We start from the raw sequence: 11,847 nt of genomic DNA on the forward strand, positions 1-11,847 counted from the left end.
GCCAAAGCCGCGCGCCACTGCATCCCCGTGTCCAGCACCTACGTCCCGCCGCCGTCACCACCATGCCCAAGAGAAAGGCTGAAGGGGATGCTAAACGAGATAAAACCAAGGTGAAGGATGAACCACAGAGAAGACCTGCAAGGTTATCTGCTAAACCTGCTCCTCCAAAGCCAGAGCCCAAGCCTAAAAAGACCCCTGCAAAGAAGGGAGAGAAAGTACCCAAAAGGAAAAGGGGGAAAGCTGATGCTGGCAAGGATGGGAATAACCCTGCAGAAAACGGAGATGCCAAAACAGACCAGGCACAGAAAGCTGAGGGTGCTGGAGAGGCCAAGTGTGCATTTTTGACAACTGTGTACTTCTGGTGACTGTACAGTTTGAAATACTATTTTTTAATCAAGTTTTATAAAAATGCAGAATTTTGTTTTACTTTTTTTTCTTTTAAGCTATGTTGTTAGCATACAGAACACTTCGTTGTTGTTTTTTGGGGGAAGAGCACATGTCACTAATAGATTGTCTCTGAAGCTGGATTGACATGGGAAAGAAACACCTTTCCCATCTGGTTTTGAGAGACTTCCTCCTGGTTCCCAGGAAGGAGGGGTTCCTTGATGTTGACACACAGTAGCCACCTTGGCACAAACGCCTTGTGGTGTGGAAAAACTAAAATTAGTTTTTATGTCCTCTTCTCCCTCTCCACCTTCAGCATAGACTTGACTCTCTTAAACCCAGAGACCTGTTGGAACCTGACCTCCCAAAGTTGGTTACCAGTATGTCAGGCAATCTGGACTTTGCATTGTCACCACTGAGATAGCGTCCCTCAAAAGAGCAGCGGCTCCTTCTTTAGATTGTGGATCTTCAGATTGATACTTTTGCCATTTTCATTTCCATTTCCTGAAAGTCAGGGTCGGCTTGTGAAAAGTTGTTAAACAACATACTAAATGTGAAGTGTCAACCCTCACTCTAAACTTTCCCTGTTCAGAGCATCACATGAAGACTTCATGGGGTTTTATAGTGGCTTTCTGATTTTGGTAGTCCATTGCAAAAGGGAGTTTGAAAGTTGTTGTATACTGTTAACGATTGTCTGCCCATGTCCTGCCTGAAATACCACGATTGTTTATGAAAAGTATCTTTAATAAAGCTGGATACAGTTTGGAAAAAAAAAAAGGACTTGACCTTCCACCTTGTTTAGAGCGAAAAGGCTAGTAATAATATACAGTGGTGAATAAAACCTCCACGGCCCCTGCCCTTCTGCATCTCTCAGCATGCAAGGGGGAAAGAGATGGAACATGAATTGTTTAAGGGCTAAAAATGCAAACTCCAAGATCCAATGGAAGAGTAGCACAGAAACATATTTAGACTTGGGGGCTGGGGAAAGTCCCTCGGAAGTCATGACATTTATGCTAAGACCTCGTAGGTGGTGCCAACAATGTAAAGAATGGGGAGAAGGAGAAGAGGACTCCAGCAGAGAGTACAAAGTGTGCAAGAGCCCTGAGGCAGGAAAAGGCCTAACACGTTTGAGGAAATGAAAGAAGATTAGTGTAACAGAGCCTGATGAGCTGGTGGGGGGTGAGGCAGGCCCATGATGAAGTGAGAAATGCCTCATCATAGGCCAGAATATAGGATTTGGATTTCATTCTAAAAAAAATGTGAAGCCTTTGAAAGATTTCAAGCAAGAGTCTGACCTGATGTTTTACTTATTTTTTTAAGCACACCAGCTATGTAGAGAAGGATTGGAGGGAAAACAAGAATAAACTGAAGGAGGTGAGCTAGGAGGTTATTGCTGTAGTCCAGCTAGGCCACCATGGTGGCAGGGCTAGGACCTGGGCAGCAGTTTTAGGAAAGTCAACAGTATCTGATGGCTTGGGGTTAGGATGGAGAAGAAGGGTTGAGTCAAGGATGATGCCTTGACTCAAGGTTTCAAGGGTAAGCAGGTGGGCGGTGGAAAAAGAAACAGGATGGGTTTTAAGAAGAATATCAAGCACTCAGGCTTTTGTCGATACACAAGTCTGGAGCTTTGAGGAAAGGTTGGACTAGGCGTATAAAAATGTGAGTGTTATCACTAAAGAGGTGAATACTGAATATCAGAGAAAGGGAACACCAGAGAATAGGTGTGATTACCTAGGGAGAAAGTGAAAGTGAGCAAAGAAGGGGCTCAGGATCGAGCCCCAAAGAACAACATTTTGAAGAGGAATAGAGAGCTGTAAAGGGTTGCCTCTGACCTCTTCCTTCCTAGAGATCTCCAAGCTGTGCTAGCTCCTCTAATCTATAATCATATTCAGCCTCGGCCCTCTAGTATATACTTTTAAATTTTTTTCATAGCATATTCTTTTCTGAAGATATTTCTAATCTTACTTTTATTCCTTTATGCATTATAAATGTAGTTCTCTCATATTCTGTGTATAATAATTCTAAATTGGAACCCAGTGCAGGACTGTTTCTGCTGGTTCTTGCTCATTTTTTCCCCTGTGCCCCTGGTCCTCTAGTATATTTGTTTGGTTTTACCCAAAATATTTTAATCCATGCAGTTTAGTATCAGTGGATGAAAGAAACTTTCCTATAATGCAGATTAGCTGATAAGCTTTTGTAAATAACTGACCATGCACATTTAGAGCCCCTTTACTTCTTAGTTTGTGACACACACTGTGTAGGTGGTCGGGGGAGTCCAGCATTGAAGACATTATCCTAATATTACTCAGCCATTAAAAAAAGAATGAAATAATGCCATTTGCAGCAACATGGATGGACCTAGAGATGATCATATTAAGTGAAGTAAGCCAGACAAAGATAAATATCATATGATATCACTTACATGTGAACTCTTAAAAAAAAAAAAAAAAAAGATACAAATGAACTTATTTCCAAGACAGAGACTCACAGACATAGAAAACAAGCATATGGTTACCAAAGGGAGGAGAGGGGGAGGGACAAATTAGGAGGTTGGGATTGATATATACACACTACTGGATATAAAATAGATAATCAACAAGGACCTACTGTATAGAACCTGGAACTATACTCAATATTTTGTAATAACCTATAAGGGAAGAGAATCTGAAGAAGAATACATATACATATAACTAAATCACTTTGCTGTACACCTGAATCTAACACAACATTGTTAATCAACTCTACTTCAATTTTTAAAAATATATTAAAAAAAAAAAAAAGACATTATCCCCAGCATCACCACTCACTTGAGGGTATATAACTGTACAGTCTAGTCCAAGAGGCAAACATGATAGTAAGTTACACAAATCAAAGCACAGAGCTATGATAAAAGATATAAAAATATCGCTAGGAGAATCCACTGGAAGATGTAGTAAACACCAATGGAGGAGATCTTGCAAAGCTTCTTGAAGTGCATATTTGAACTGGCTTTTGAAGAAAGGGTAGGATTTAAGACTGGGCAGTGTGATATGTGCTATGCTCAGGAGTTTGGCCTTTATCCCAGAGACAGTAAGGTACCACTGGAAGTGTTGTCGAAGGAGAATAATACAGTCAGTTGGGATTTAGGTAACCCTAGTGGTAGGAGAGGGAGTTAGTGGTGAGGAGAGTTTGAACACGAGGACCCCAGTTATGAGACAGGATGAGGGCCTGATCCTGGGCAGAGACGACAGAAAGGAGAGGGCTGATGTGAGGGACATTTCAGAAGTATAACAACCAGATTAATTCCACAGAGGGAGTGAGGGTTGTGATCCTGTGTGTAACTACTAACAAAAATATAGAAGCTAAGAAAAGGAAAACAAAATTCGGGACTGAAATAGGTCAATCTGTAGTGCCTTAAATATTTGTCAGTGATGAGGAAGAGAAATCTGGGCTAGCAATCTTAACGTGGTTACAGAAGTGGCCTGAGTGAACGTAAATCACACGCTTACTAGCTGTGTAAGCTTAGCCAGCTTATTTCACTTCTGTGCCTTAATTTCCTCACCTCTATTAGGATAAGAGTAACATATCTCACAGAACTGTCGTTAGAATTAAACAAGTGAATCCATGTAAATCACTTAACAGTGACTGGCAAGCCCATAGTAAGCCCTCAGTAAATTCAGCTATTATTAGTAGTGCTAAGAGGTGGGGGCAGGAAGATAAATCAGGAGCTTGGGATGAACATATACACACCACTGTATATAAAACAGGTAAACAACAAGGACCTACTGCATAGCACAGGGAACTCTACTTAATAGCTTGTCATAACCTGCAATGGAAGAGAATCTGAAAAAGAATATATGTGTATATATAACTGAATCACTGTGCTGTACACGTGAAACTGACACAAGATTGTAAATCAACTCTACTTCAATTCTTTAAAAATGATGTAGATTTTTTAAAAAGAGAGAGGTGAGACAAGAGCCGAGACTAGCACCCGAAGAGCCTGGATTCAGGAGGCCAGTGGACAGAGCAGCAGCCGCCAGGTGTGCTAGAGCACAACAGTGGGAGAGGTCGGGACAGCAGCATCGCTGAAGTCCTCTGCGTGTCACGTCGGTTTATAATTCAGAACACTTTCAATTATTTCCTATGACTCGTTTCTCACAGTAGCCCTGGGAAATCATTAAAATAGGTATTCTCATTCCTCTTTACTAAGGAGAGAGAGCAAAATCGCCGAAGCTATAGTTAATAAATGACATGTTCGGTTTGTGACCTAGACCTCCTGATTCTGCTTCCAGGAAGTCAGAACTATGGTCTGCATTGCTTCACTCCAGATTCAGGACCCTGCCCTCCAGAATCTTTTCCAGAATCCATCTGAAGTAGATAATGTTTTTATGTAGCGTTTTTCATTTTTCTTTCCCTTTAAAAAAATCCCTAATTAACCAAAAGCAGGGGTCTAGAGCCAGGTGGCTTGACTTCCAATTCTGGCTCGCCCATGTACTAAATGTGCCACCAGTATAATAGCTGTATGGCTCTATTTTCTTATTTGTAAAATGGAAGAGATAGTACCTCGCTGTTATTAGGATTAAATGAGTTCCACCTTAGAACAGTGCCTGTTAATAATAACAACATTATTAGTTGTACTACTAAGTTAACTATACTTTATTAGGGTTATATTTTTCTTCTATAGCCAACATGTACATCAGTACTTTACCAGTAATTACTTTTCATTTTTGTAAAACTGGCCCTGTGACCTCAGATATTTTTTTAATCACAAGTCACTAGAAAAGAACAAACAAAAATTAAGTCCCACTTATTGGTATTAGTTGAAGAACAAATCTACACAAACTGGGAATTATTTTTAAATGGTGCAGTAGTTTATTATGATTACATAAAGTAGTTAGAATTAATGCTTAGGAAAAAATGTTTTTAGCTCCATGACTTCCTTAAGAAGAGAGAGAGAAAAGGAGAAGGAAAGGAAAGAGAGAGGTGGGTTAGGAAGAGAACTAGAATAACAAATTCTCTGTTCTCAGTGGGCTATAGGGAAGGCATATCAGAAAAGACTTTCCTTAGGGCATAACACAGCTAAGTCTTTAAAGATGAGTAAGAGTGAGCCTACAGGGACTTCCCTGGTGGTCCAGTGGCTAAGACTCTGCGCTCCCAATGCAGGGGGACTGGGTTTGATCTCTGGTCAGGGAAGTAGAGCCCACATGCTGCATGCAACTAAAGATCCTGCATGCCAGTACAGCCAAATAAATAAATAAATATTAAAAAAAAAAAAAAGAGCCTGCAAAGGTGGATCTCACTAGGGAGAAGATAGACCACACTTTCAAGGAGATGGCATTTGAAACACACCTGAAGAGTAAAGAGAAGTTAGAGGTAAATGAAGATGACAGCAGGGGATTATAAGTGGATAATGAAATCATGAGCAAAGAAAAGGAAGTTAGAAACCAACGGGCTGATGACTGGCCTGTAGTCTAGATCCTCTAGACCCTCCAGTATGGTCTGTGGACCAGCAGTATCGCCATCACCTGGGAGTCTTGTTAGAAACGCAGCATCTCTGGGCTCACCCTGACTCCTCGACCAGCATCCACATTTGAAGATCCCGGGGTGATACGTATGCACTTTAAGCTTTGGGAAGTGCTGCTCCAGAATGTATCACTGGCCCTTAATCTTGGCCGAACATCGGAATCATCTACAGAGGTTTTTTGGTTTTCTTTTTTAAGTGTTTGATGCTGGGCACCACCCCAAGAAATTCTAAATAAACTGGTAAGGGAAGTGGCCTGGACACTGGGATTTTTTAAATCTCCCCAGATAATTCTAATGTGTACCCAAGTTTGAGAAGCAGTGGAGATTGTCAAACAGTGCTTTTCAGTGGAGAGTATGGTCATTAAGCATGAAAAGGTTTATTGGGATGAACTGCAGAGCGCTAAAGGCGTAAGGGGGTGTGTGTGGAGCGGGGGGGGGGGGTTGTTGGTGGGTTTGTTTTAGCTAGCCACTAGGGGCTAAATACCACCAGTATGTGAACCTATAGAGGAAAGGTTGGTTTTAACCTAAATATATTCCTGACTTGAAAATGTGACATGGAAAGTACAACATTCATCTGTGAAATATAACCTGAAATATAACCATGAGAATCCGATGAATAGCTGTTTTTCTATATTTTAAATGTTTCTTAAAATTTTAAAAAATGTATAGTGAAATGACTAAATGGAACGATTGGTTTTCTGCCTTGTTTTCCACTACATTTGGGTTTGAAAAGCATGAAAACCCAAGGACAGACAGATTCCTCCATGCAAATGCTTCTCTCTCAGATCCACTGTCTAAACCCGGAAAGAGAAGATGACTCAAATTCTATTTCTGAAATGTCATCTTGATGGATCCTGCCCTTGCACCTTTCCATCAGATGGCAATCTCATCACAGTTTATACACTGTCAGTATTCTGTAACAGGTCCACAGCCAGTCAGCCAAAGCGCTCATGCTTTTTGTGCAACACTGTACTTGGTATAGGCTTTTGCCCAGTGAATAACCTTCCTGCACCCCGTGTAGCTGGGGCCTACACACCCTGATTGCGTGACCAAGAACAAGAGAGATTTATAAGGGCAAGTAACACCCAACCTTTTAAACTATCACCCACATTATACCTGAATATAAATGGGCATAATAGTTTTTTTTAATTATAGAAACATATCCACTATTTCTAGAAAGATAATGTTCGCGTGCATTGAGGTGCTAAGAGAAAGACCTTGCTTCTTATTGCAAGATTAATTGGGAAGCTGGACTGGTTTTTGGAAGATGAAGCAAAACAAAAAAAGTTCAACTGGGCTGTAGTGATGACTGCACATCTATATACATTTACTAAAAATTATCAAGCTATATATAATAGATGAATGATATGGTATATAAATGATGTATCAGTTAAGCTGTAAAAAGTTGGGGGGAGGGTCAATTAGAAAAAAATTGCTAAGAATTCTCGCTAAGAAAACAAAGTGAGATCACCAGGGTAACATTATCATAGGAGCGTCTGAGAAGCCTGGTGCCTGGAAGGTTAGGAATAGATGGTGAAAGCAGAGGTGAGAAAATCCTGATCTTCTTACTCGGATTTGCACATTCTCTGGGACATGGCCTGCCCAAATGAGTCACTTTCCTTCTCTGGAACCTCTGCAGAGTCATGGGAGTGGGGCAGGTGTTGAAATCACCCCAGAAGGAATTGATACTTTGATATTCTTGGCTCCAAGCTTTAGTGACCTGGGGCATGGAGGTCAGTGCCACTTTTAATACAAAAAAGGAAGGCAGGACCACGGTGGGGCAGACAGAGGAAGTGCTGTACTAACATGTTTACAGAAGCCAAGGTAGCCTGGGTGACCCACCTAAAGGGAAAGAAACTTGTCTGGGGTAAGTAAGCAACCTCAAGGTCACTGAGAACACTTTTAGGCCCCAACAGAAGCAGAATTCTAGAGGTTCTCCTGGACCTGCAAAAATAGTCTGTTGCATGTATGGGAGTGAACAGGGTTGTTCCCAAAATTCATCTTGCCTGACTCGCCTTTTCTCTAGGGCCTATGTCTTGTTCTCGGGCAGGCATTCAGGTGTCACCCTTTCACACTGCTGGGGAGGAAGGGACATACGAAGGAAGAACTTTGTTTTATGGAGGAGGAGTTCCTACCAAGAACAATACTGCACAAGAGTATGAAAACCTCTGCCAAAGGATGTTGATTTATTTTGACTTATTAAGACTGGCTCTGAAACACTGATAACTTTATGCAGGTATTATCCAGTAGGGCAAGATGTTCTTAGTGGAGTGTCCATGAAAAAGCTCAAATAAAATTGATTTATCCTGTCATGACTGACATGAGGCAGGAGAAGGGAAGGTATTCTTTGCAATGGCAGAAGATAGTCTTTCATTTGAATTTGCATATGGAAAAGCAATTTCATAGTAAATGAAGTAAGGACACTGTTCTCCCTTCTTGAAAGGCTGCATTTTGCAGGGTGAGAGGTTTATTATACAACACAGAGGCATGACCGAGATGCTGCATCCTGACTCCGTACCCCTGGCCCCGTGTGCCCTTGAAAACCCCAGACATTTGGATGGAAATCTCAGAGCACCTTTGTCAGCCTCCTTACTTCACAGATAAGACTGAGGCCCAGAGGTCTGCAAATGGCTTTCCCCAGTACCTGAGTGAGTGACCTGAGCGTCAGAGACTTCAGAACTAGAAGAGGATCTTTCCGACTCCATCCCTGAAACCCCTAATACGGGAAACGATCTTCTGTGGAGGGGACAGGGTCACCCAGAGAAGGTCATTGCCTTCCAAGAGCTTTCTAGCACACTTCAGGGCTTTGTTCCCTGAGGCATCTAGCAAATCGCCTCAGTCAAAAGTATGTTAAACCACGCCATTAAGAAATTGAGGGCCCCCATTCTCTGAGGCATTTCTGCTGAATGGCAAGGAAGATTTTGGCAAGTTCTTTAAAATAAATAAATAAATAAAAGGAAGGGGGGGAAAAAGCTAAACTCACCACCTATTGTTTCTCTATCCACAGGATCATATTGTTTTTATTGCCAGTATTGAGAAATTCATGGAAGATAAGTCAGCAGGAAGTAAAAATTTACGGAGAAGGGTGTGTGTGTTTGCTGCTTCCACACATTAATGGCATGATTTTTTTTTTATGCACAAAGAAAAAAAGGAAAAGAAAACCACCCACATTTTAATTTAGCATGAGCCAATTTACAGAGCATGAAAATTCACTTTCATTCCCAGGATTGGCACGTGTGCAATTAGCAATGCAGTGTATATACGAGAAGCCATGCTGTTACCAGTTTATCTCAAGTAATTTGGTGTCATTTACAAAAGGAAGAAATTCCTGCCGCCAGAAGAGACAGAAGGAGATGGAATGATCAAATCATGGAGAAACACTAAAATTACTAAAAATCCACAACAGCTCGCCTTATTTTTCTTGGACCCAAACTGTCAGGGTATAAACACTATTTGTTTCTTTTTTAAAACATCTATAGTTTTGCTGTAAATAATAACACTGTATAAATTCTAACAGAAAAAATGGAATAAATGTCAATAAGGCACTGCCTCTTAGAACACAAAGAGAATATTGCAGATGCATTTAACATAACGGGGGTCTCAAGTGACTTCACCCCAAAAGAAGGAGGAGGGGTGATGGGTAGGGGGATCTTCACCGATTCTTGTATATTAGCAATTATAATGTTTGTATACGCAAAACTGCTAGCTTGATTTTAAAAAAACAAATCTTTAAAATCTGCTGCAAATTTAAATAATTCCCAAAATGAGGAATTCTGTAGTTCTGTGAAAAAAATTTTTCTTCAGAATACTAATATTTTGATGCATGTGTATCACCTTATTTTGATTAAATCTTTTCCAATTTTGCAAACACTACAGTATACTGCAACACAGAAGATTTTATCTGTAAACACAAAGCCCTTCATCTAATATTTGTTGCTATTGCCAATTTTTCAATGAAATGACCTAAAAATGAAAAAAAAACCCTATACGGTAGTTGCTTTAGGGGGAGGGGGGTGCTGGTAGTGCTTAAAAGGGTAATGCTTGCCGCTTTAGAGGTGGATGGTGCTCATAAGAGGCCCCTGTCAGGGGTATTTTCAGTGGACTGCACAGAAATTCTTAGCTAGTAGAATGGCAGCACGCTGTAAACTTATTCCTGTATCGTGTACTGGCTGTAAGATGTAGACACCTTTCAGTAAGCCAATCATTTGTAACCATTCTAGCCATGTCATATTAGGTTAATAAGGCTGCTGTGTTTTAAAGGGCATTTTTATTTGGGTTTTGGTGAAATTCTTTAATTTGTTGATTATATTCATATAAAATCAGCATTTATTGACACATAGCTCTAATGACATATGTATGAGAAACCATACACTGGATGACCTAGTCGATTATTTAAGCATAAAATAAATTGTGTTAAACTCTTCACCTATCTGTGCTCTACAGTGTCCTTGTGTTCTCTGGCAAAAGGTAATTGTTTTAACTGCTTGTCACTTGGCCGCAGCCGTCTTCCTCACCAGCCCGTTTCGTGCCTCTGCCTCTGTGGTCACTAAAGAGATAGTCCCCAACATTCAGTCCTGCCCTGCCAACTCCCAACTTAACACAAATTCTGTGCATTTCATTGAGAAGCCAACAATTACAGACTGACTGACAAGTGATCTTTGCCCACAGCTGGTATGAGCTGCCCCCCCAAAACGTGGAGAATTGGGGCTGTAACAGCTGGCACGTACAGAAGTTGTAAAAGAGCACTTCCAGGAACCATTCAGACAGCAGTTGTCTGTAGCCCATAAAGCAATCGTTTTTAAATTGACATTCACTGTCCGTGCTTGTGAGCTGGGAGATTTCACATAATAACCCAAATTTCTAACTTCTCTTGAAAAGCAAGATTTAGCAACCACAAGTCTCACTGCCAGAAGGCCCAACCTGCTGGGCCACACTGCCCCTGCCCGCTCCAGCCAGGCCTGGGGTCTCCAGGCACCCAGTCCCGTCCCCACTTCTCACACTGTGATGCCCTGGCTGGCCTGTAGGTGCTGGAGTCTGTGATCACACACTACATGATGAACTCAACAAGGCGGAGACCGTGTCTGTTTTCATTTTTATTCTAGCCCAGAGCCTGGCATATAGTCATGGTGGTAGGAGCAACTGTCATCACCATTGCTGCAACTGGAATGCTCACAGAATGCCAGACGATTCTAAGTATGTTGCGTTTATTAACTCAGTCCTCATAACAACTTTATGAAGTAGATACTGTCTTTGATAGTAATCGTCCCTGTATAAATATTCAGTGGGTGCTTAGAGCCATCCAGCAATGTCACAGGTTTTCTGTCATTTAGGATTATTGCCAAACGGGACAAGTTGTTCCCAGTCAGGTTTCAGTATCAATGCAGAACACATGTATAGGGAATCCACTGTGCGTAAAGAATGGGGCTAGACTGCATTTGCACGGCATCCCCAATAAAAAGATATTCATTGGGCGCCCTCAGCCCAGCATCAAAATCATCTTATGATGAGCAAACCGAGACCCCAGGAAGATTTTTTAAAATCCAGGTATCCTAACTTCCCATCTAAGTGTTATGAATTTCTGACTCACAGTCCTTGACAGAAAGGTATTTACCCTGAACTAGAAATTCAGTGAAGTGTACTTGTTTGGGTATTAAATGGTTGTTATGTTTATATACCTGAAAATTTGACTTTAGGGACACGTGATGGGCTAAACTTCAGGCCAAGCAAAAAGTTCATAAATTTACTCAAAAAGGGAAGTATCCAAAGTAGGATAATCACGATTTTATTTGCATATACATAGGTATATGTATATATTTATATATGTGTGCATGGACTGAATGCGGGCATGCGTTGTATACAGTCTTCAGCCTGCTAGCTTATGAAAATGTATTTTAGCTTTCCTTGATTTACATTGCTGTTAAAAAAAATGAACTGTGATTGACAGATTCTGATATTTGC

General features: G+C 41.0%; 1 protein-coding gene and 1 pseudogene across 11 annotated transcripts in view; both read left to right on the forward strand.

Moving 5' to 3' along the window:
• Positions 1 to 10,314, forward strand: part of ANK3 (ankyrin 3) — a 332,431-nt gene extending 322,117 nt beyond the window's left edge. For all 11 annotated transcript variants that reach the window (XM_067710883.1, XM_067710879.1, XM_067710880.1 and 8 more), the window contains one exon: positions 8,897 to 10,314. The gene's annotated coding sequence lies outside the window, so the exon portion shown is untranslated. The remainder of the gene's footprint in view (positions 1 to 8,896) is intronic.
• Positions 63 to 5,643, forward strand: LOC137209324 (non-histone chromosomal protein HMG-17 pseudogene; annotated as a pseudogene).
• Positions 10,315 to 11,847: the final 1,533 nt, after the last annotated feature.

Source organism: Pseudorca crassidens, chromosome 16 (genome assembly GCF_039906515.1).
Source record: "Pseudorca crassidens isolate mPseCra1 chromosome 16, mPseCra1.hap1, whole genome shotgun sequence".
NCBI lineage: Eukaryota > Metazoa > Chordata > Mammalia > Artiodactyla > Delphinidae > Pseudorca > Pseudorca crassidens.